The sequence below is a fragment of the Physella acuta genome, unplaced genomic scaffold, assembly GCF_028476545.2.
Source record: "Physella acuta isolate Inbredline_101_S28 unplaced genomic scaffold, ASM2847654v3 ptg000544l, whole genome shotgun sequence".
Classification (NCBI taxonomy): domain Eukaryota; kingdom Metazoa; phylum Mollusca; class Gastropoda; family Physidae; genus Physella; species Physella acuta.
Window position 1 is genome coordinate 130,590 of NW_026732063.1, and position 23,955 is coordinate 154,544.

The following is a 23,955-nucleotide window of genomic DNA, read 5'->3' on the forward strand; positions in this document are numbered from 1 at the left end:
GGCTATTAATGCTTCTATAATCTGGTTTTAATAATTAGTCCAACTCATGATGCAAGCATATCTAGCATAAAACAGTACTTGTTGGCCAGCAACAGATGTTCAAACTGACCTGGTTTTGACCCATGACTGTTCTGTTTGGTCTGTAACAAAGAGAGTCAGTTATTATGTAACTGGTTATAGAATCCAATCATGTATAACATGTTATAGAATTCAATTATGTATAACTGGTTATAGAATCCAATTATGTATAACTGGTTATAGAATTCAATTCTGTATAACTGGTTATAGAATCCAATTATGTATAACAGGTTATAGAATCCAATTATGTATAACTGGTTATAGAATTCAATTCTGTATAACTGGTTATAGAATCCAATTATGTATAACAGGTTATAGAATCCAATTATGTATAACTGGTTATAGAATTCAATTCTGTATAACTGGTTATAGAATCCAATTATGTATAACAGGTTATAGAATCCAATTATGTATAACTGCATTTTTATTACTTATATAAAACATATGAGATATAATCCTTCCCTAAGTATTCAATGACCAAGTACATTTGTTTTAATGCATTTCAATGAGGGCCAAAACTATCTCAGTTATTTGTCCAAAATAGGAGTTTGGAATCAAATGAAATAATATTGGTGCTCAGTTTAAACTACATATTAGAAGAGAATGGATGCTATCCTCAATTTGATTTGAAAAGTCAATATTAAGTCTACCCTTAAATATTTATTTATCATGAATTAACTTAAGGACTAGAAAAGTCTACTGTTTGTTAATTTTGAAAATATTTATTTTATTCATACCTCGCTTTTACTCTTGCTTGGTGATTTTATTATTTTTCCTTGGTTCTTATCACTAATGGTTCGAGATTTGCCTGTAGCTTTCGTCTCTGACTCCGCTTGGCTTTCCTGATAAAAAGAAAACAAAAGAGTGCGCTATAAATCAATGTTGGCCACATTTCTTCTGGTGCTTCTAGTATAGATCTTTAGTAATTTTATTGAGGTAAATGGCATGCTAATTGCAGAGGTTAAAATGAAATATAAAAAATACCAATAGTAAGTTCTACAGCATGATGCATTTCTTTTTGTATTTGGTGAAGTATTTGGAAAGGTCACTGCCCAAACAATAACCATAACTTTTAACCATAACCTTCTATCTTTATCCTGAAAAAGTGATGCTCTATCCCTGAGTAACAGCTGTGCAGGTGAGGGGTGGGGGGGGGGGGGGGGAGATATAGATAGTGACACTGCAAGTGTTTTATTATTATATCTAGATCTATCTGTTATACCTTTGTCTAGATCTCTAAATAATTAATTATAATACCTAATTTACTGTATTTCTAAGGCAGCATTTTTATTAGCTGAAAGGACTAGATCTAGAATTCAGGCTAGGCTCTACATATAGAGTTAGGTCTACTCAATCGACTCATGTCTTGTCTTATGGCGGCAGTGTGAAATTATGAATATGAACTAGATCTAGGCCTAGATCTAATATCTTGAATAATCTAGATCTAGAAATCTAGGCTAGATCTATTATGAGCTGTATTCTTAAAAACTAATAACATATTTTTAAAAAGTGCATGATTGCTAGCAAATACAAATAAAGCTAATTAGAATTTTTAAAATTCAATAAGGGGTCGGTCCATAAATGACGTCACACTGGTAGGGGGGAGAAGGGGTCCATAATTTTGGAACAGTGTGTGATGAGGGGGAGGTTTCAGATGGTGTGACATCACAGTTTTGCATTTAAAAAGCAATGTTAGAAAACAAGTTTTAGCCGTTATTTCGCGTTTTAGAAAACGGTTTTAATAAACTGTAAATTGTAATAGAGTCTAGGAATTGTTTAAAACTTGACAACATCTACTATAGATTTATGTTGACAGAGTTCAGACAAGATTTTAGAAAAATTTCGATGCTTTAAGAAAAATTCAAGTGCAATTTTGAGGGGAGTTGTCGGCTAAGTGGGTTTTTGTGACGATGTGTGGCGGAGGGGAAAGTAAAAATCGTCCAAAAAAAGCGTGACGTCATTTAAGGATGATCCCATAGATTCCGTAAATAACTAACTACACACTTTGAGTTCTGACACAAAGCTACACAGAATGAACTACGGTACTACACACCACTAATGACTAGAGCAGTACTAGAGTCTAGATTCTAGATCTAGAAAGTCTAGATCTAGACTAGTAGGCCTGCAGGACGACATCCATTCCAATGGCAATGGGGAAATGGATCTGTCACCAGTTGAAGTGGTAGGCTGGCTACAGAATCTGTGAGTACAGGTAACAGTCTAAAATCTTAAATCAACGTAGATCTAGTATCTATCGACCAATCGGACTAGATATAGAGTCTAGATCATCTAGATCTAACTGCTTTCTCGTCAAACTTAAACTTAAATCTAGATTCTAGATCTAGACTCTAGATCTAGATTCTAGAATATATAGAATAAATCTCGATTCTACTTCTGCTAATGCTTGCCACTACTGGTAGCAGTTTAAAAATTTTCACAGAAAGCCCGGCACTCACTATTGTGCGCGGTGTAACCATAAATAATTACCCTTTTATTATTTTACAATCACACTTTTAAAAATAGCCTACATTACTAGATTCTCAGAATTATAGTACAGTTTACAATATCTGTTTGTTTTTTAAAGAATTCCTTGTCCTAACGCTTTAAAATACAAAGTATACAAAATATGCATTTGGTTATTAAGTTTGCAGTTGTTTTTTTTTAAAAAAGCAATCATAAAATAATGTTAAGTTAAGGTTTAAGCAGTCGTCAAGAAATCCTAGGCTTTAATTAACGAAACACATAGATCTAAAATATAGATTCTAGATCTACCTAATTTCAGCAAAATAAATTTTTGGAAATGACCTGGATAATGAATGTATTTAAAATGTAAAGGAAGGACGTACACTCTGTTGCTCTGGTAATGTTGTTTATTTGTACTTGGTCACAATTTCAAGTTCACGTAGAAGATTAATCATGTGTGGACGGTTTACTTAAACGGTATCACACAGTTTTTGAGGGATTACGGCTAACCAGTATCCATCTCAGGTATCCCAGCCAGTGTAATAAGCATATTATTCTTTCGATTTGAACAAAGGATTTGTTGGTGGCGTAAATTTGCTGCATAAAAAATGCACACAAAATGCATGTCCGACAGGCCACTTCCTTTACTCCCCGGGCCGAATGGAGCCCACCCCTGGCTCCCACACTCTCTGTTATTTATTTGTATCGCTCATCGACAGACAAGAAAAAAAAACCGGAGCGGAAGTCAGCGATGAAATGCCGGTGCTGACTGTTGCTAGGGTTACCAGACGTCTTAAAGTATGTGTCACTTGACATTCAACTCCTGAAAATACTAAGAGTCCGGCTATACATCCGCCATGTATTTATACTAGACAACTTGAGCAGACGACACTGAGCTACGTCAACTTGGTCAACAACAAAGGCCTAGCTTTAGCATAAACCAAAATAAAAAAACGGTTTTAAAACAGCATTTCTACGACATCGATTTTTTGAAATTATGGAACTTTGATTCAATTTAAAGGTAAACAAAATTGTTTTTATATTGTTTAAGTTTAAGTTTTCCTAAACCTTAACAAATCCACCTCTCCCTACCCCTACAACAAACCCAGCTCTCCCTACCCTTATAACAAACCCAGCTCTCCCCACCCCTACAACAAACCCACCTCTCCCCACCCATACAACAACAAACCCACCTCTCCCCACCCCTACAACAAACCCACCTCTCCCCACCCCTACAACAAACCCACCCATCCCCCCTACAACAAATCCACCTCTCCCCACCCCTACAACAAACCCACATCTCCCCACCCCTACAACAAACCCACATCTCCCCACCCCTACAACAAACCCACCTCTCCCCACCACTACAACAAACCCAGCTCTCCCCACCACTACAACAAACCCACCTCTCCCCACCCATACAACAACAAACCCACATCTCTCCACCCCTACAACAAACCCACCTCTCCCCACCACTACAACAAACCCACCTCTCCCCACCACTACAACAAACCCACATCTCTCCACCCCTACAACAAACCCACCTCTCCCCACCACTACAACAAACCCACATCTCTCCACCCCTACAACAAACCCACATCTCCCCACCCCTACAACAAACCCACCTCTCCCCACCCCTACAACAAACCCACCTCTCCCCACCCCTACAACAAACCCACCTCTCCCCACCCCTACAACAAACCCACCTCTCCCCACCCCTACAACAAACCCACCTCTCCCTACCCCTACAACAAACCCACATCTCTCCACCCCTACAACAAACCCACCACTCCCCACCCCTACAGCAACAAAAACAAAAATGACCGCTCACCTAGGGGTCTAAATAACTGAACTAATGGCGCGCAGTGTTTCCTTCAGACTTTTTTTCCGGGGCGAAGGGGTCGGGGGTCGGGGGAGACACTGGTAAAAGTATATATCTGCTATGTAAATTCTATCTTGCGGGGGCAGGGGCGGTATATGTGCTTCATGGGAGGATATCTGAAAGAAAAACTAAAGGCGCGCGCTAACCAGAATTACAGACATGTCATTACGTCACCTAACCGTTTGATCCTGTTGAGAACAACACGTCTGCTAATGTTTCACTACGTCTGCTGTTGTTTCATTACGTCTGCTAATGTTTCATTACGTCTGCTAATGTTTCATTACGTCTGCTAATGTTTCATTACGTCTGCTGTTTCAAAATGTTTTCATTTTTTAGAAACATTGTTTTGCACTTCATTAAGACTAATTGAATTGATTGATTGTTTTACAGATTGCAATGCCGACGGCCTGTGTTTAACAATACACAAGTAGAAATAGGTGGTCTCTATACACAACTAGACATTTTTTTAAAGAACGTTTTAAATATTTCTGTACATTTGTGATTAACACACGTCCTTTATAAGTTACCCAAAGCCTGGGTTTATAGCGTAAATGTTGTATAAGGACGGTGTTGTGTATGTTGTATAAGGACGGTGTTGTGTATGTTGTATAAGGACGGTGTTGTGTATATTGTATAAGGACGGTGTTGTGTATGTTGTATAAGGGCGGTGTTGTGTATGTTGTATAAGGGCGGTGTTGTGTATGTTGTATAAGGACGGTGTTGTGTATGTTGTATAAGGGCGGTGTTGTGTATGTTGTATAAGGACGGTGTTGTGTATGTTGTATAAGGACGGTGTTGTGTATGCTGTATAAGGGGGGTGTTGTGTATGTTGTATAAGGACGGTGTTGTGTATGTTGTATAAGGGCGGTGTTGTGTATGATGTATAAGGGGGGTGTTGTGTATGTTGTATAAGGACGGTGTTGTGTATGTTGTATTAGGACGGTGTTGTGTATGTTGTATTAGGACGGTGTTGTGTATGTTGTATTAGGACGGTGTTGAGATGTTGTATAAGGACGGTGTTGTGTATGTTGTATTAGGACGGTGTTGTGTATGTTGTATTAGGACGGTGTTGTGTATGTTGTATTAGGACGGTGTTGAGATGTTGTATAAGGACGGTGTTGTGTATGTTGTATTAGGACGGTGTTGAGATGTTGTATAAGGACGGTATTGTGTATGTTGTATAAGGGCGGTGTTGTGTATGTTGTATTAGGACGGTGTTGTGTATGTTGTATAAGGACGGTGTTGTGTATGTTGTATTAGGACGGTATTGTGTATGTTGTATAAGGGATGTGTTGTGTATGTTGTATAAGGACGGTGTTGTGTATGTTGTATAAGGACGGTGTTGTGTATGTTGTATAAGGACGGTGTTGTGTATGTTGTATTAGGACGGTGTTGAGATGTTGTATAAGGACGGTGTTGTGTATGTTGTATTAGGACGGTGTTGTGTATGTTGTATAAGGACGGTGTTGTGTATGTTGTATTAGGACGGTGTTGTGTATGTTGTATAAGGACGGTGTTGTGTATGTTGTATAAGGACGGTGTTGAGATGTTGTATAAGAACGGTGTTGTGTATGTTGTATAAGGGCGGTGTTGTGTATGTTGTATAAGGACGGTGTTGTGTATGTTGTATAAAGCGGTGTTGTGTATGTTGTATAAGGACGGTGTTGTGTATGTTGTATAAGGACGGTGTTGAGATGTTGTATAAAGCGGTGTTGTGTATGTTGTATAAAGCGGTGTTGTGTATGTTGTATGAGGACGGTGTTGTGTATGTTGTATAAGGACGGTGTTGTGTATGTTGTATTAGGACGGTATTGTGTATGTTGTATAAGGGATGTGTTGTGTATGTTGTATAAGGACGGTGTTGTGTATGGTGTATAAGGGCGGTGTTGTGTATGTTGTATTAGGACGGTGTTGTGTATGTTGTATAAGGACGGTGTTGTGTATGTTGTATTAGGACGGTATTGTGTATGTTGTATAAGGGATGTGTTGTGTATGTTGTATAAGGACGGTGTTGTGTATGTTGTATAAGGACGGTGTTGTGTATGTTGTATAAGGACGGTGTTGTGTATGTTGTATTAGGACGGTGTTGTGTATGTTGTATAAGGACGGTGTTGTGTATGTTGTATAAGGGCGGTGTTGTGTATGTTGTATTAGGACGGTGTTGTGTATGTTGTATAAGGACGGTGTTGTGTATGTTGTATAAGGACGGTGTTGTGTATGTTGTATAAGGACGGTGTTGTGTATGTTGTATAAGGACGGTGGTGTGTATGTTGTATAAGGACGGTGTTGTGTATGTTGTATAAGGACGGTGTTGTGTATGTTGTATAAGGACGGTGGTGTGTATGTTGTATTTGTCAGACAAAAGGAAACATTTGTCAGACAAAAGGAAACATTTGTCAGACAAAAGGAGAAACATTATTACTTTTCAAAAGTTAATTAATGAAATAAATATAGGTCTCCTCCTTCTCCCTGGGGTAAAAATTTATTTAAAAAAAAAATCTTATTCTGTGCAAGGGGGTGGGGGTCGTTTTTTCGCAACTAGAATAACTAAATATAAGGAGGGTGAGCAAAACGGAAAGTTCGCCCCGGGCGCCGCGGAATGGGTTGCTACGTCTCCTTTTCTGTCCAGTGTTTATGGTGGGGTTTTTGTCTAAGGTATGAGCCTGGGGGGGTTTATCAATGTGTTTGTGGGGGGTGGGGGTGGTTCATCAGATAGACTAGTAGGACAATTGATCTAACACAACATTTAAAAAATAAAACACCCGGCATACAGACCTTTAACTTCTGGTTTAATTTCTTGCTTTTCGTCATCTTATAAAATCCCAGTTTTTAAACTCTCCCGCCTGCTGTGTGTCCCTTTTGGCGCAGGTTTACACATGCGCAGAAAGCGTGTTAACGCAGTTCAGCCCTTACGTGAAATCCATTGTATAATAAACGAGCAGCATTGAGCCTCAAGTTGTGATTGAATTTACTGGCTTTTGTTCCGATAAATCCACTTAAAAAAACACTTTTCAAACTAGAGAGCCCGTGAAATGTATTGTTCCAATTTTTATTATAACGAAAGTAGACACTTATTTTTAACACCTAGATCTAGAACAATGGTATGAACTTAGTCCGGTACGATACGCTTCTAATCGATATAAGAAAGAAGAAACAGCACACAATTAAATAGCCTACCGCTCACAGCGTAATACGTTGTATTTGTATAAATCACTTAGGAGAAAGTGTGCCCGTAGACAACATACACTGGCGTCAAGCAAGAAATGGTGAGAGTATCAACAATAAGTGCATACGTTCTGATTGTTTATACTTCATTTAAAATATTATTAGCAATATTTCCAGTAATAAAATTGATTGATCTAGATCTAGATGACGGTCGGTCTCCGGATAATTTAATGTACACTATCTACATCTCACTAAGGCGACTATTCTCAAACAACACCCCCCCCCCTCCCCCAGGGTTTTATAAATGAAATGACTTGTTTTGTTTGAAACCACGGTCGCATTCAGTTAGTTCAGATGTTGTACTCGACATTTAACCGAACGCACGCGTTAATCCTATGAACATTCTAGTAAACATTTAACCCAAATCGTGTTAATTAATCCTACGAATGTTCTAGTCAACATTTAACACAACGTTCGCGTTAATTCTAGGAACATTAACCATGAAACGTCTAGTTAAAAAAAAACAAATATTGCGTATCACTTAATCCAACAATGTTTCGCGTTGTCATGACACCGTTCGCCACTAACTGTCAAAAGGTGACACTAAAATTTGACATCAGTTCTACTTTTTGACACTCCTTGTCGAAATATGCAAACTAGTTACTGCACAAGTCTCATATTTAAATAGAAAAATCGAGCCAAATGCAAAAGATAAACAATGGATCACTAAACTAAGTCCAAACAAAAAAAAATCTATTTTGGTTTGATAAACTGGCCAGATTTTCAACCCTCGACAAGGCAAGTGAAATCGCAACTCAATGTAGTTGCGTCTCTCATCAATAGTATACAAATCGATTCGCAATACCTATAGATTAATCAAGTAGACTAATTACAAATCTAATTAAATAAAAAGTTTTACATGTCAACCCCTGTTCTTTTTAATTTACTTTGAACACAAAAATAGTTTTACTTCTTTTTGTTTGATTAAGATTTATCAAAAAAAATCACACATTTGTTTTTGACATAGAATATCTTAGATATTTCACAAAAAGTATTTCCGTATCTTTAAAAACTCTTCTTTTACAATTATAACAGCTGAGCTGTGTATGAACAAATCATGAACACATCTGTCTGTCTAGTCAGAAGTTAGATCCAGCGCGTGTAATTGACCAGATTTTGGTCACAAGCACAGCCAAGCCTGGCAACTCCAAACGTCCAACTGGCAACTCCAAACGTCCAACTGGCCTCACAGGGCGCCAGACGCCGTTCGTTCGCTCCCACTTTCGTAATGGGCTTTTTAAAAACTGGGAGCTCGCGATACGGATCAATAACGCTTATCGAAATGATTGGGCTGGATCGATACGAACGACTAATCGAAGGTTGACGTTCCGCTGGAAGGCTATCGGATGGAGAGGTTGGCTGTCAGTGGTGGAGGTTGGCTGTCAGTGTCAGTGGTGGAGGTTGGCTGTCAGTGTCAGTGGTGGAGGTTGGCTGTCAGTGTCAGTGGTGGAGGTTGGCTGTCAGTGGTGGAGGTTGGCTGTCAGTGTCAGTGGTGGAGGTTGGCTGTCAGTGGTGGAGGTTGGCTGTCAGTGTCAGTGGCGGAGGTTGGCTGTCAGTGTCAGTGGTGGAGGTTGGCTGTCAGTGGCGGAGGTTGGCTGTCAGTGTCAGTGGTGGAGGTTGGCTGTCAGTGGTGGAGGTTGGCTGTCAGTGTCAGTGGCGGAGGTTGGCTGTCAGTGTCAGTGGTGGAGGTTGGCTGTCAGTGGTGGAGGTTGGCTGTCAGTGTCAGTGGTGGAGGTTGGCTGTCAGTGGTGGAGGTTGGCTGTCAGTGTCAGTGGTGGAGGTTGGCTGTCAGTGGTGGAGGTTGGCTGTCAGTGTCAGTGGTGGAGGTTGGCTGTCAGTGTCAGTGGTGGAGGTTGGCTGTCATTGTCAGTGGCGGAGGTTGGCTGTCAGTGTCAGTGGTGGAGGTTGGCTGTCAGTGTCAGTGGTGGAGGTTGGCTGTCAGTGGTGGAGGTTGGCTGTCAGTGGTGGAGGTTGGCTGTCAGTGTCAGTGGTGGAAAAGTCATGTGTGTGTCATGTGGCAGACGATGTCTATATGCCATTGTTCAATTATATGCTATATATATATATATATATATATATATATATATATATATATATATATATATATATATACAGCCTGCACAAACGAAAAATACCATCACTGCAGTGAGATAACAGCGAATTGTTTTAAAAACCTGGAAGTGGGGGGCGGGGGGGGGGGGGGAAGGAAGGGAAAACAATTAATTGTTTTTTTTTAAAAACCTCTACTAATTATTTATATATTTCAACTTAAAAGAAAGTTTAAATTGGATGCCAGTGAGTTTAATTGTCAGGGTTAATCCTCGCATTATCCCCAACAGGTGTGTTTTAAAGGAACATTTGAATCGGGAATTCGGAACTCTGTTCGGGTCATGTTGCTATATGTAGGCCCCGCTAACTATAAAGTATAGTTGAAGACTGGAGAAATACTTTATTAGAACTTTATTACAGTGTACGATAGCAATATCACCCCCTCCTTCCACACACACACACAAACATGCAAACACACCCTCACTGTCTTCTGTCAGCCCAACCACATGAACTGCGAGAAGGAAAATGGTCGAGAATTGATTGCTTGATAAAACATGCCAGACCTAATTGTTTGTGTGCAGGGGAAAGAAATACGGCCACAAATAGGGCAGACAATCGCCTTGACCTTGAAGGAGGTCCCATAACCCAGGTGATTGGGATAAATAATGTGGCATAAGGTCTCGCGGCATGGCAGGAACACATCAACATTCGTGTTGTCTGCCACATCAACATTCGTGTTGTCTGCCACATCAACATTCATGTTGTCTGCCACATCAACCACATCAACATTCGTGTTGTCTGCCACATCAACATTTGTGTTGTCTGCCACATCAACATTCGTGTTGTCTGCCACATCAACATTTGTGTTGTCTGCCACATCAACATTCGTGTTGTCTGCCACATCAACCACATCAACATTCGTGTTGTCTGCCACATCAACATTTGTGTTGTCTGCCACATCAACATTCGTGTTGTCTGCCACATCAACATTCGTGTTGTCTGCCACATCAACATTCGTGTTGTCTGCCACATCAACATTCGTGTTGTCTGCCACATCAACATTCGTGTTGTCTGCCACATCAACATTCGTGTTGTCTGCCACATCAACATTCGTGTTGTCTGCCACATCAACATTCGTGTTGTCTGCCACATCAACATTCGTGTTGTCTGCCACATCAACATTCGTGTTGTCTGCCACATCAACATTCGTGTTGTCTGCCACATCAACATTCGTGTTGTCTGCCACATCAACATTCGTGTTGTCTGCCACATCAACATTCGTGTTGTCTGCCACATCCTTAAAGTGTTAGTTTTTACAAAGTATACAGAAAGTCTTGTAATTGTGCAAAAAAAAAATCGAAATGTTTGCAAATCTCGACGTTTTACATCTCCCTGTTTTACAACAGTTTTGCAATCGTGTCCGTATGTGTGTGTGTGTGTATGTGTGTATGTATATGTGTGTGTGTGTGTGTAAACACGATAATTTGAGTACCGTTACAGCCAAGTTGATGACATTTCATATATAAGTATTATATCAAATTTGTAGATCCGTATCAACTTTTCAGCGATTTCCGAATACGGGAAGTGAAACTTTTTCTACTTTCAATTTTTCAAAAGCCTATACCTTGAGTACTATTTCAGATAGATAAATGAAATTTCACATGTAAGTAAAATATCTAATTCTCTGCCTTCTATCAAATTTTGAGTAACTTCCGTTGACCGGAAGTAGTAATTTAGGCTATTTCCGATTTCTCAAAAAAAGCATGTGAATTTATAAAGAACTAATAATATTCCGCACTATTATACACATTTTTTTTGGCGTTCACTTGGTGTGCAATTCATATTTCTACGAGATTCTATTCTATTTTAAAAAGTTTAAGTATTTAAAAATGGATTTAAAATATGATCTATATCCCGAGTTGCTATCCCCTGTTGTTTCATATAAGAATATTCGAGAAAGTTTAGAGGAGATCACTCCCGGTTTATTTAAATCGTGAAACAAAAACCCAAAGCCTACTATGATATGTTCAGTTAGGCAAATAATCCCACACATATCATGTTAAACCCAGGGTGTTGCCCAGCTTCAGAATGTTAAACCCAGAGTGTTGCCCAGTTTCAGAATGTTAAACCCAGAGTGTTGCCCAGCTTCAGAATGTTAAACCTAGGCTGTTGCCCAGTTACAGAATGTTAAACCCAGGGTGTTGCCCAACTTCAGAATGTTAAACCCAGGGTGTTGCGCAGTTTCAGAATGTTAAACCCAGGGTGTTGCCCAGTTTCAGAATGTTAAACCCAGGGTGTTGCCCAGTTTCAGAATGTTAAACCCAGAGTGTTGCCCAGCTTCAGAATGTTAAACCCAGGCTGTTGCGTAGCTCCAGGCAAACCCAAAGTGTTTCTCACATTTTAGAACTTGTTACAGGCAGTTTTGGGAGAAAAAAAATATCCAAATGTTTTTCAACTGAACTAAAGCTCTCATTAACCGAGTCTAATCAATAAGTCTCCATACGATTACTCGAATTTTAGATTAGCACGTGCAATCAAGCCAGGCTGCATATAATGACGGGGGTGGGGGGAGGGGGGGTAAAAACAACTGGCTATGTGGCTATTTCAACAACTTAATTTTGTGTCGTTGACTAGGACGGGCCACATTCCCAGCTATAGAGCCGGGCAGTTTTTACAAGCCGAGGGGCCCACTAAATATAGGGCGGTTTTTTTTTTGTTAATAGGGAGAGGTGGGGGAGGGGTGGGAGGGGTGACGATAAAGTTATAAGAAAACCTAATGAGCACTGAGGGGGTGGGGGAGGGGTGACGACAATTATAAACCAGAATAGTGACGACTAGGGTTGGGGGTGGTGAATGAGAGGGGGGGGTGACAATAAAGTTAAAAGCCAGAGAAGTGACCACTGGGGGTGGAGGGGGTGACAATAAAGTTAAAAGCCAGAGAAGTGACCACTGGGGATGGGGGGGGGTGACAATAAAGTTAAAAGCCAGAGAAGTGACCACTGGGGATGGGGGGGGGTGACAATAAAGTTAAAAGCCAGAGAACTGACCACTGGGGGTGGAGGGGGTGACAATAAAGTAAAAAGCTCAACTCAAAGACGTTCAAGAGACGTTCGGTGTGAGCAATCAAAGTCACGTGATTCAATGGCGAGTACGGTTATCAGCAGGGGGTGGGGTGGGGGAGGAAATTACATAGGAGGGGTGTGATTAAGGTGGTGGTCGGACCAAATGTCATGTGTAACATTCAAGTTTGATGACACATTTCATGTTGGGTACTGTGACGTCACAAGGCCCAAACAAATCGTAGGGTTAAAGTAATGTGACCTATCAAAGGTCGTCACCAGGTGTCACCTAGTGCGGTAACTGAGGGTGTCACCCTGTGCGGTAACTGAGGGTGTCACCCTGTGCGGTAACTGAGGGTGTCACCTAGTGCGGTAACTGAGGGTGTCACCCTGTGCGGTAACTGAGGGTGTCACATTGTGGGGTAACTGAGGGTGTCACATTGTGCGGTAACTGACGGTGTCACCCTGTGCAGTGAGTTTGTCAGTGAAACCAGCCCCCCCCCTTTTTACAACAATTTAGCAATTTTTTATTTGTTATCACACCACACCACAACTCTTGGGACAATTTCCCAATCAGGACAATTTCTTAATCGGGACCATTTCCTTATTGGGACGATTCCTCGATTGTGACATATGCCAGATAGAAAAAATGGATAATTTTCCGGACAGTATATTCTTATTCAAAATTAACGTCACCATTGAAGGAACAGCACGACAGCAAACGAACAGCCAGCCCAGGAGCCAATTAATAATGGAGTGGTTTTAATGAATGTGTCATTAATTTGTATCGCTCTAGCAATCGCCGCACAAAAATTCAAAACTACTTCTGAAGGAGGGTGAGTGTGGGGGGGGGGGGGGTGTCTGAAGTGGGGTTCAACCAGAACGATTGCGACAAAAGAAATTGCACGAGCAAATTTATGAGCAGACTTGGAGAACTGTAAAATGGTTGACATTTTTAAGTCATGTTTTCATCCATGTATCGATACCTGTATCAAAACGATACCAGTAGTCGCGGCTGCAGGATCAGACGTGTAATGGTAGACGTGTAATGGCAGAAGAGTAATGATAGACGTGTAATGGTAGACGTGTAATGGTAGACGTGTAATGACAGACGTGTAATGACAGACGTGTAATGGCTAGGGACATTCATATAGCCTCGCCCACTCCCCACTAATGGCAAGCAATATGTCTCAGCCATCAGTTTCTTCCAGGCATCTTTTTACCGCCCCCCCCCCCCCGAACGAAATGAAATTTATATAATTTATTTAGAAAATATATACTTTTAACAGTGTCCGCCCCCCCCCCCCCCCCGAAGAAAGTCTACCGCCCCTCCCCCCCCCCCCCCCGAAAATTTCAAGTGCCTCCCCGGAGAAAAAAGTCTGGAAGAAACTCTGTCAGCCATGCTGTGCCAACCCGTGATAGACAACCCATATTCGCCAACCTGTCAGCCAACTTATCTGAGCAAGCTTATTTTAGCAAACCTATGTCATGCAACCTATATTAACCGACATATCAACCAACCAATGTTAGCCAACCTGTCAACCAACCTGTATTAAGCCAACCTGTATTAACCAACCTGTATTAGCCAACCTGTATTAACCAACCTGTATTAGCCAACCTGTATTAGCCAACCTGTATTAAGCCAACCTGTATTAACCAACCTGTATTAAGCCAACCTGTCAACCTATCAGAATTCTCCGGCAGACGGCACCAGATAACATCTGGATCTCGCGGCCAGATATGGCGCCGCCGGTGACGTCACGTGTTAGCAGCAACGAGCTATCTGATTGGTTGACAAGTAGGCCACGTGACATGTCAAACGAGGCTGGCGGTAAAAAAAATGTTTGCCTGGCGTATTAATATGTCTGCGATATGGAAATGTAGTTCTGGAATGACTGGAGGATCGATGTCCGCAATGTTCCAACAGTTAAGTGGGTTGGTGGTCAAGTTAATGGCGGTACAGACAGGGGGATTAGTCTCTCTGATATGTGGTCTAATTAGTCAGGACAATCAAAGTATGTTTGGTCTAATTAGTCTGGACAATCAAAATATGCTTGGTCTAATTAGTCAAGACAATCAAAATATGCTTGGTCTAATTAGTCAAGACAATCAAAAAGCTGCTTGGTCTAATTAGTCTGGACAATCTAAGTATGCTTGTTCTAATTAGTCTGGACAATCAAAGTATGCTTGTTCTAATTAGTCTGGACAATCAAAGTATGCTTGGTCTAATTAGTCTGGACAATCAAAATAGGCTTGGTTTAATAAGTCTGGACAATCAAAAAATTAGTGTGTTCTAACCTATCAAATCTACCTTTAATCCTGTCAAGTATGTGGACTTATTCTGGCTAATCTACCGTTAATCCGGTCACGTTTGTCATCGTAGAGACCTCCGCCACAAAAAGTAGCAGGTGCTTTTCTATAGGTATATCAGGGGTCGTATACAGTGATGTTGTGTTACAGGGGTCAGGGGGCGTATACAGGGATGTTGTGTTACAGGGGTCAGGGTGGGGGTCGTATACAGTGATGTTGTGTTACAGGGGTCGTATACGGCAATGTTATATAACACTGACTTTGTGCTTAGTTATGTGACAATTTTGTTGACGGCTTGTCACAATGTGCTTACACATTCTAACACAATTTATAATTCTTTGCGATTATTTTAATGATGATGAACAATCGATTTTCCCTAAAGTGATCTTATTGTCAGAATCTATATATATAATTCTCTTCTTGGAGACGTTAGAAATCACCAAGCTGTAAACGCGCTCCCTACCACCCCCACCCCTACATGGTCTGGTGAGCTGTGGTTCACTCTAAATGTTTACAAACAGAGCCGGGTTTAGTGACGACTATTAGGGGCAGATAATTTACTTTGAAACGATTTTAAACGTAGGGGGGGGGGGGGGTAACTAAGTGGAGTTTACTTTAACGGAGGGGGGGGGGGGGGGAAGAGGGGGGGTTATCGTCCTTTACGAGCTACTTATAGTGTTTTAAAGAAATATTTTCAGTTGCAGCGTCGAATTCACAAATTATGAATAACTGAAAAGTAGAAAAAACAACAACTAAATAACGGCGTATGATATGCCACGGGTCGGCTCGTTAAGTTTAAAAAATCTGTTTTCGTGTGTGCGCTTGTGTGAAACTAGAGGGGTGGTCTCGAGTTATGGAACTTTATAAAGGGTAGAGGGTAATAAACACAAAGGGCCCATATTTATGTTGTATAACATAATATCTATACACGGTGTCACTCGGCCTTGTCCAGGACTATCCCCCGGGGGCTGGGGGGGGGGGGTTCAGAGTGAGTGGAACTGGATTAACTAGTCTCTAGCGTTAGCATAAGTACCTGATCCAGTGGTGGGGGGGGGGGGGGCGGTGGGGGGGGGGGGGGGTGTCAGAGTGAGTGGAACTGGATTAACTAGTCCCAGCGTCAGCACAAGTACCTGATCCAATGGGGGCGGGGCTCTGGCCTCGCGTTACTTGAAGTTTCTTTATTCTACTAATTATGATATCGATCCTCTCAGCACTTGATCTATTGAAGGCGGCTCGGTGATGGAAGGTTCTCTCCCCTTGACTGCACTTACATGGGATGGAAAGCTGAGTTGTGTTGCAGAGAGAGGAGAGAGGGAGGGGGAGAGAGAGAGAGAGAGAGAGAGAGAGAGAGAGAGAGAGAGAGAGAGAGAGAGAGCACTTTAGGCCAACTGGGTATGTTCAAAAAGTTCCAACAATTTAGCGGCCAGCGAATACCGTACATCGGATGCCGTACAGCGAATGCCGTACAGCGAATACCGTACAGCGAATACCGTACATTGCATCATGGTGCCAGGCTGGAGTGAGCCAACTAACCAGACGACTCCATTAACGAGAAACTTGGGATGGTCGTCGAGAATAGCTGGCAGTCCCCAAAACATCAACACGCGAAAGTACAAGAACGCTGGGAACAGCTGGCAGTCCCCAAAACATCAACACGCGAAAGTACAAGAACGCTGGGAACAGCTGGCAGTCCCCAAAACATCATCACGCGAAAGTACAAGAACGCTGGGAACAGCTGGCAGTCCCCAAAACATCAACACGCGAAAGTACAAGAACGCTGGGAACAGCTGGCAGTCCCCAAAACATCATCACGCGAAAGTACAAGAACGCTGGGAACAGCTGGCAGTCCCCAAAACATCATCACGCGAAAGTACAAGAACGCTGGGAACAGCTGGCAGTCCCCAAAACATCAACACGCGAAAGTACAAGAACGCTGGGAACAGCTGGCAGTCCCCAAAACATCATCACGCGAAAGTACAAGAACGCTGGGAACAGCTGGCAGTCCCCAAAACATCATCACGCGAAAGTACAAGAACGCCGAGAACAGCTGGCAGTCCCCAAAACATCATCACGCGAAAGTACAAGAACGCTGGGAACAGCTGGCAGTCCCCAAAACATCAACACGCGAAAGTACAAGAACGCCGGGAACAGCTGGCAGTCCCCAAAACATCAACACGCGAAAGTACAAGAACGCTGGGAACAGCTGGCAGTCCCCAAAACATCAACACGCGAAAGTACAAGAACGCTGGGAACAGCTGGCAGTCCCCAAAACATCATCACGCGAAAGTACAAGAACGCCGAGAACAGCTGGCAGTCCCCAAAACATCAACACGCGAAAGTACAAGAACGCTGGGAACAGCTGGCAGTCCCCAAAACATCAACACGCGAAAGTACAAGAACGCTGGGAACAGCTGGCAGTCCCCAAAACATCAACACGCGAAAGTACAAGAACGCCGAGAACAGCTGGCAGTCCCCAAAACATCAACACGCGAAAGTACAAGAACGCTGGGAACAGCTGGCAGTCCCCAAAACATCAACACGCGAAAGTACAAGAACGCTGGGAACAGCTGGCAGTCCCCAAAACATCAACACGCGAAAGTACAAGAACGCTGGGAACAGCTGGCAGTCCCCAAAACATCAACACGCGAAAGTACAAGAACGCTGGGAACAGCTGGCAGTCCCCAAAACATCAACACGCGAAAGTACAAGAACGCTGGGAACAGCTGGCAGTCCCCAAAACATCAACACGCGAAAGTACAAGAACGCTGGGAACAGCTGACAGTCCCCAAAACATCATCACGCGAAAGTACAAGAACGCCGAGAACAGCTGGCAGTCCCCAAAACATCAACACGCGAAAGTACAAGAACGCTGGGAACAGCTGGCAGTCCCCAAAACATCAACACGCGAAAGTACAAGAACGCCGAGAACAGCTGGCAGTCCCCAAAACATCAACACGCGAAAGTACAAGAACGCTGGGAACAGCTGGCAGTCCCCAAAACATCAACACGCGAAAGTACAAGAACGCTGGGAACAGCTGGCAGTCCCCAAAACATCATCACGCGAAAGTACAAGAACGCCGAGAACAGCTGGCAGTCCCCAAAACATCAACACGCGAAAGTACAAGAACGCTGGGAACAGCTGGCAGTCCCCAAAACATCAACACGCGAAAGTACAAGAACGCTGGGAACAGCTGGCAGTCCCCAAAACATCAACACGCGAAAGTACAAGAACGCTGGGAACAGCTGGCAGTCCCCAAAACATCAACACGCGAAAGTACAAGAACGCAGAGAACAGCTGGCAGTCCCCAAAACATCAACACGCGAAAGTACAAGAACGCTGGGAACAGCTGGCAGTCCCCAAAACATCAACACGCGAAAGTACAAGAACGCTGGGAACAGCTGGCAGTCCCCAAAACATCAACACGCGAAAGTACAAGAACGCTGGGAACAGCTGGCAGTCCCCAAAACATCAACACGCGAAAGTACAAGAACGCTGGGAACAGCTGGCAGTCCCCAAAACATCAACACGCGAAAGTACAAGAACGCTGGGAACAGCTGGCAGTCCCCAAAACATCAACACGCGAAAGTACAAGAACGCTGGGAACAGCTGGCAGTCCCCAAAACATCATCACGCGAAAGTACAAGAACGCCGAGAACAGCTGGCAGTCCCCAAAACATCAACACGCGAAAGTACAAGAACGCTGGGAACAGCTGGCAGTCCCCAAAACATCATCACGCGAAAGTACAAGAACGCCGAGAACAGCTGGCAGTCCCCAAAACATCATCACGCGAAAGTACAAGAACGCTGGGAACAGCTGGCAGTCCCCAAAACATCAACACGCGAAAGTACAAGAACGCTGGGAACAGCTGGCAGTCCCCAAAACATCATCACGCGAAAGTACAAGAACGCCGAGAACAGCTGGCAGTCCCCAAAACATCATCACGCGAAAGTACAAGAACGCTGGGAACAGCTGGCAGTCCCCAAAACATCATCACGCGAAAGTACAAGAACGCTGGGAACAGCTGGCAGTCCCCAAAACATCAACACGCGAAAGTACAAGAACGCTGGGAACAGCTGGCAGTCCCCAAAACATCAACACGCGAAAGTACAAGAACGCTGGGAACAGCTGGCAGTCCCCAAAACATCAACACGCGAAAGTACAAGAACGCCGAGAACAGCTGGCAGTCCCCAAAACATCAACACGCGAAAGTACAAGAACGCTGGGAACAGCTGGCAGTCCCCAAAACATCAACACGCGAAAGTACAAGAACGCTGGGAACAGCTGGCAGTCCCCAAAACATCAACACGCGAAAGTACAAGAACGCTGGGAACAGCTGGCAGTCCCCAAAACATCAACACGCGAAAGTACAAGAACGCTGGGAACAGCTGGCAGTCCCCAAAACATCAACACGCGAAAGTACAAGAACGCTGGGAACAGCTGGCAGTCCCCAAAACATCAACACGCGAAAGTACAAGAACGCTGGGAACAGCTGGCAGTCCCCAAAACATCATCACGCGAAAGTACAAGAACGCCGAGAACAGCTGGCAGTCCCCAAAACATCAACACGCGAAAGTACAAGAACGCTGGGAACAGCTGGCAGTCCCCAAAACATCATCACGCGAAAGTACAAGAACGCCGAGAACAGCTGGCAGTCCCCAAAACATCATCACGCGAAAGTACAAGAACGCTGGGAACAGCTGGCAGTCCCCAAAACATCAACACGCGAAAGTACAAGAACGCTGGGAACAGCTGGCAGTCCCCAAAACATCATCACGCGAAAGTACAAGAACGCCGAGAACAGCTGGCAGTCCCCAAAACATCATCACGCGAAAGTACAAGAACGCTGGGAACAGCTGGCAGTCCCCAAAACATCATCACGCGAAAGTACAAGAACGCTGGGAACAGCTGGCAGTCCCCAAAACATCAACACGCGAAAGTACAAGAACGCTGGGAACAGCTGGCAGTCCCCAAAACATCAACACGCGAAAGTACAAGAACGCTGGGAACAGCTGGCAGTCCCCAAAACATCATCACGCGAAAGTACAAGAACGCCGAGAACAGCTGGCAGTCCCCAAAACATCAACACGCGAAAGTACAAGAACGCTGGGAACAGCTGGCAGTCCCCAAAACATCAACACGCGAAAGTACAAGAACGCTGGGAACAGCTGGCAGTCCCCAAAACATCATCACGCGAAAGTACAAGAACGCCGAGAACAGCTGGCAGTCCCCAAAACATCAACACGCGAAAGTACAAGAACGCTGGGAACAGCTGGCAGTCCCCAAAACATCAACACGCGAAAGTACAAGAACGCTGGGAACAGCTGGCAGTCCCCAAAACATCAACACGCGAAAGTACAAGAACGCTGGGAACAGCTGGCAGTCCCCAAAACATCATCACGCGAAAGTACAAGAACGCCGAGAACAGCTGGCAGTCCCCAAAACATCAACACGCGAAAGTACAAGAACGCTGGGAACAGCTGGCAGTCCCCAAAACATCAACACGCGAAAGTACAAGAACGCTGGGAACAGCTGGCAGTCCCCAAAACATCAACACGCGAAAGTACAAGAACGCCGAGAACAGCTGGCAGTCCCCAAAACATCAACACGCGAAAGTACAAGAACGCTGGGAACAGCTGGCAGTCCCCAAAACATCAACACGCGAAAGTACAAGAACGCTGGGAACAGCTGGCAGTCCCCAAAACATCATCACGCGAAAGTACAAGAACGCCGAGAACAGCTGGCAGTCCCCAAAACATCAACACGCGAAAGTACAAGAACGCTGGGAACAGCTGGCAGTCCCCAAAACATCAACACGCGAAAGTACAAGAACGCTGGGAACAGCTGGCAGTCCCCAAAACATCAACACGCGAAAGTACAAGAACGCAGAGAACAGCTGGCAGTCCCCAAAACATCAACACGCGAAAGTACAAGAACGCTGGGAACAGCTGGCAGTCCCCAAAACATCAACACGCGAAAGTACAAGAACGCTGGGAACAGCTGGCAGTCCCCAAAACATCAACACGCGAAAGTACAAGAACGCTGGGAACAGCTGGCAGTCCCCAAAACATCAACACGCGAAAGTACAAGAACGCTGGGAACAGCTGGCAGTCCCCAAAACATCAACACGCGAAAGTACAAGAACGCTGGGAACAGCTGGCAGTCCCCAAAACATCAACACGCGAAAGTACAAGAACGCTGGGAACAGCTGGCAGTCCCCAAAACATCAACACGGCAAAGTACAAGAACGCTGGGAACAGCTGGCAGTCCCCAAAACATCAACACGCGAAAGTACAAGAACGCTGGGAACAGCTGGCAGTTCCCAAAACATCAACACGCGAAAGTACAAGAACGCTGGGAACAGCTGGCAGTCCCCAAAACATCAACACGCGAAAGTACAAGAACGCTGGGAACAGCTGGCAGTCCCCAAAACATCAACACGCGAAAGTACAAGAACGCTGGGAACAGCTGGCAGTCCCCAAAACATCAACACGCGAAAGTACAAGAACGCCGGGAACAGCTGGCAGTCCCCAAAACATCAACACGCGAAAGTACAAGAACGCTGGGAACAGCTGGCAGTCCCCAAAACATCAACACGCGAAAGTACAAGAACGCTGGGAACAGCTGGCAGTCCCCAAAACATCATCACGCGAAAGTACAAGAACGCCGAGAACAGCTGGCAGTCCCCAAAACATCAACACGCGAAAGTACAAGAACGCCGAGAACAGCTGGCAGTCCCCAAAACATCATCACGCGAAAGTACAAGAACGCAGAGAACAGCCGGCAGTCCCCAAAACATCATCACGCGAAAGTACAAGAACGCAGAGAACAGCTGGCAGTCCCCAAAACATCAACACGCGAAAGTACAAGAACGCCGAGAACAGCTGGCACTCCCCAAAACATCAACACGCGAAAGTACAAGAACGCCGAGAACAGCTGGCAGTCCCCAAAACATCAACACGCGAAAGTACAAGAACGCTGGGAACAGCTGGCAGTCCCCAAAACATCAACACGCGAAAGTACAAGAACGCTGGGAACAGCTGGCAGTCCCCAAAACATCAACACGCGAAAGTACAAGAACGCTGGGAACAGCTGGCAGTCCCCAAAACATCAACACGCGAAAGTACAAGAACGCTGGGAACAGCTGGCAGTCCCCAAAACATCAACACGCGAAAGTACAAGAACGCCGAGAACAGCTGGCAGTCCCCAAAACATCAACACGCGAAAGTACAAGAACGCCGAGAACAGCTGGCAGTCCCCAAAACATCAACACGCGAAAGTACAAGAACGCCGAGAACAGCGGGCAGTCCCCAAAACATCATCACGCGAAAGTACAAGAACGCAGAGAACAGCCGGCAGTCCCCAAAACATCATCACGCGAAAGTACAAGAACGCAGAGAACAGCTGGCAGTCCCCAAAACATCAACACGCGAAAGTACAAGAACGCCGAGAACAGCTGGCAGTCCCCAAAACATCAACACGCGAAAGTACAAGAACGCCGAGAACAGCTGGCAGTCCCCAAAACATCATCACGCGAAAGTACAAGAACGCAGAGAACAGCCGGCAGTCCCCAAAACATCATCACGCGAAAGTACAAGAACGCAGAGAACAGCTGGCAGTCCCCAAAACATCAACACGCGAAAGTACAAGAACGCCGAGAACAGCTGGCAGTCCCCAAAACATCATCACGCGAAAGTACAAGAACGCAGAGAACAGCCGGCAGTCCCCAAAACATCATCACGCGAAAGTACAAGAACGCAGAGAACAGCTGGCAGTCCCCAAAACATCAACACGCGAAAGTACAAGAACGCCGAGAACAGCTGGCAGTCCCCAAAACATCAACACGCGAAAGTACAAGAACGCCGAGAACAGCCGGCAGTCCCCAAAACATCAACACGCGAAAGTACAAGAACGCCGAGAACAGCTGGCAGTCCCCAAAACATCAACACGCGAAAGTACAAGAACGCCGAGAACAGCTGGCAGTCCCCAAAACATCATCACGCGAAAGTACAAGAACGCAGAGAACAGCCGGCAGTCCCCAAAACATCATCACGCGAAAGTACAAGAACGCAGAGAACAGCTGGCAGTCCCCAAAACATCAACACGCGAAAGTACAAGAACGCCGAGAACAGCTGGCAGTCCCCAAAACATCAACACGCGAAAGTACAAGAACGCCGAGAACAGCTGGCAGTCCCCAAAACATCAACACGCGAAAGTACAAGAACGCCGAGAACAGCTGGCAGTCCCCAAAACATCAACACGCGAAAGTACAAGAACGCCGAGAACAGCTGGCAGTCCCCAAAACATCAACACGCGAAAGTACAAGAACGCCGAGAACAGCTGGCAGTCCCCAAAACATCAACACGCGAAAGTACAAGAACGCCGAGAACAGCTGGCAGTCCCCAAAACATCAACACGCGAAAGTACAAGAACGCTGGGAACTGTGGCTGTTTACTGGGGTCATGTTTACTGGGGTTCTGTTTACTGGGGCCATGTTTACTGGGGTTCTGTTTACTGGGGTCATGTTTACTGGGGTCATGTTTACTGGGGTCATGTTTACTGGGGTCGTGTTTACTGGGGTCATGTTTACTGGGGTCATGTTTACTGGGGTCATGTTTACTGGGGTCGTGTTTACTGGGGTCATGTTTACTGGGGCCATGTTTACTGGGGACATGTTTACTGGGGCCATGTTTACTGGGGCCCTGTTTACTGGGGTCATGTTTACTGGGGCCCTGTTCACGGTGGCTCTGTTTTCTTAGGTAGTGTTTACGGTATGCAGAAAAAAGTCACAGGAAAAAAGTCAGAGAAAAAAAATTAAAAATGTATTTGAATGTCAGGTTCAATGAAAATGTGTAAACATAGACTTTAGAAGTACCCTTTTTGAGAATGT

At 44.3% G+C, this 23,955-nt stretch overlaps 1 long non-coding RNA gene across 1 annotated transcript; it reads right to left on the minus strand.

Moving 5' to 3' along the window:
- Positions 1-109: 109 nt before the first annotated feature.
- LOC131946066 (uncharacterized) lies at positions 110-7,668 on the minus strand. Its single transcript, XR_009387654.1, has 3 exons — positions 7,199-7,668; positions 816-920; positions 110-140 (listed from the first exon to the last, which is right to left on the minus strand). It is a non-coding gene; the product is annotated as an uncharacterized LOC131946066 (long non-coding RNA).
- Positions 7,669-23,955: the final 16,287 nt, after the last annotated feature.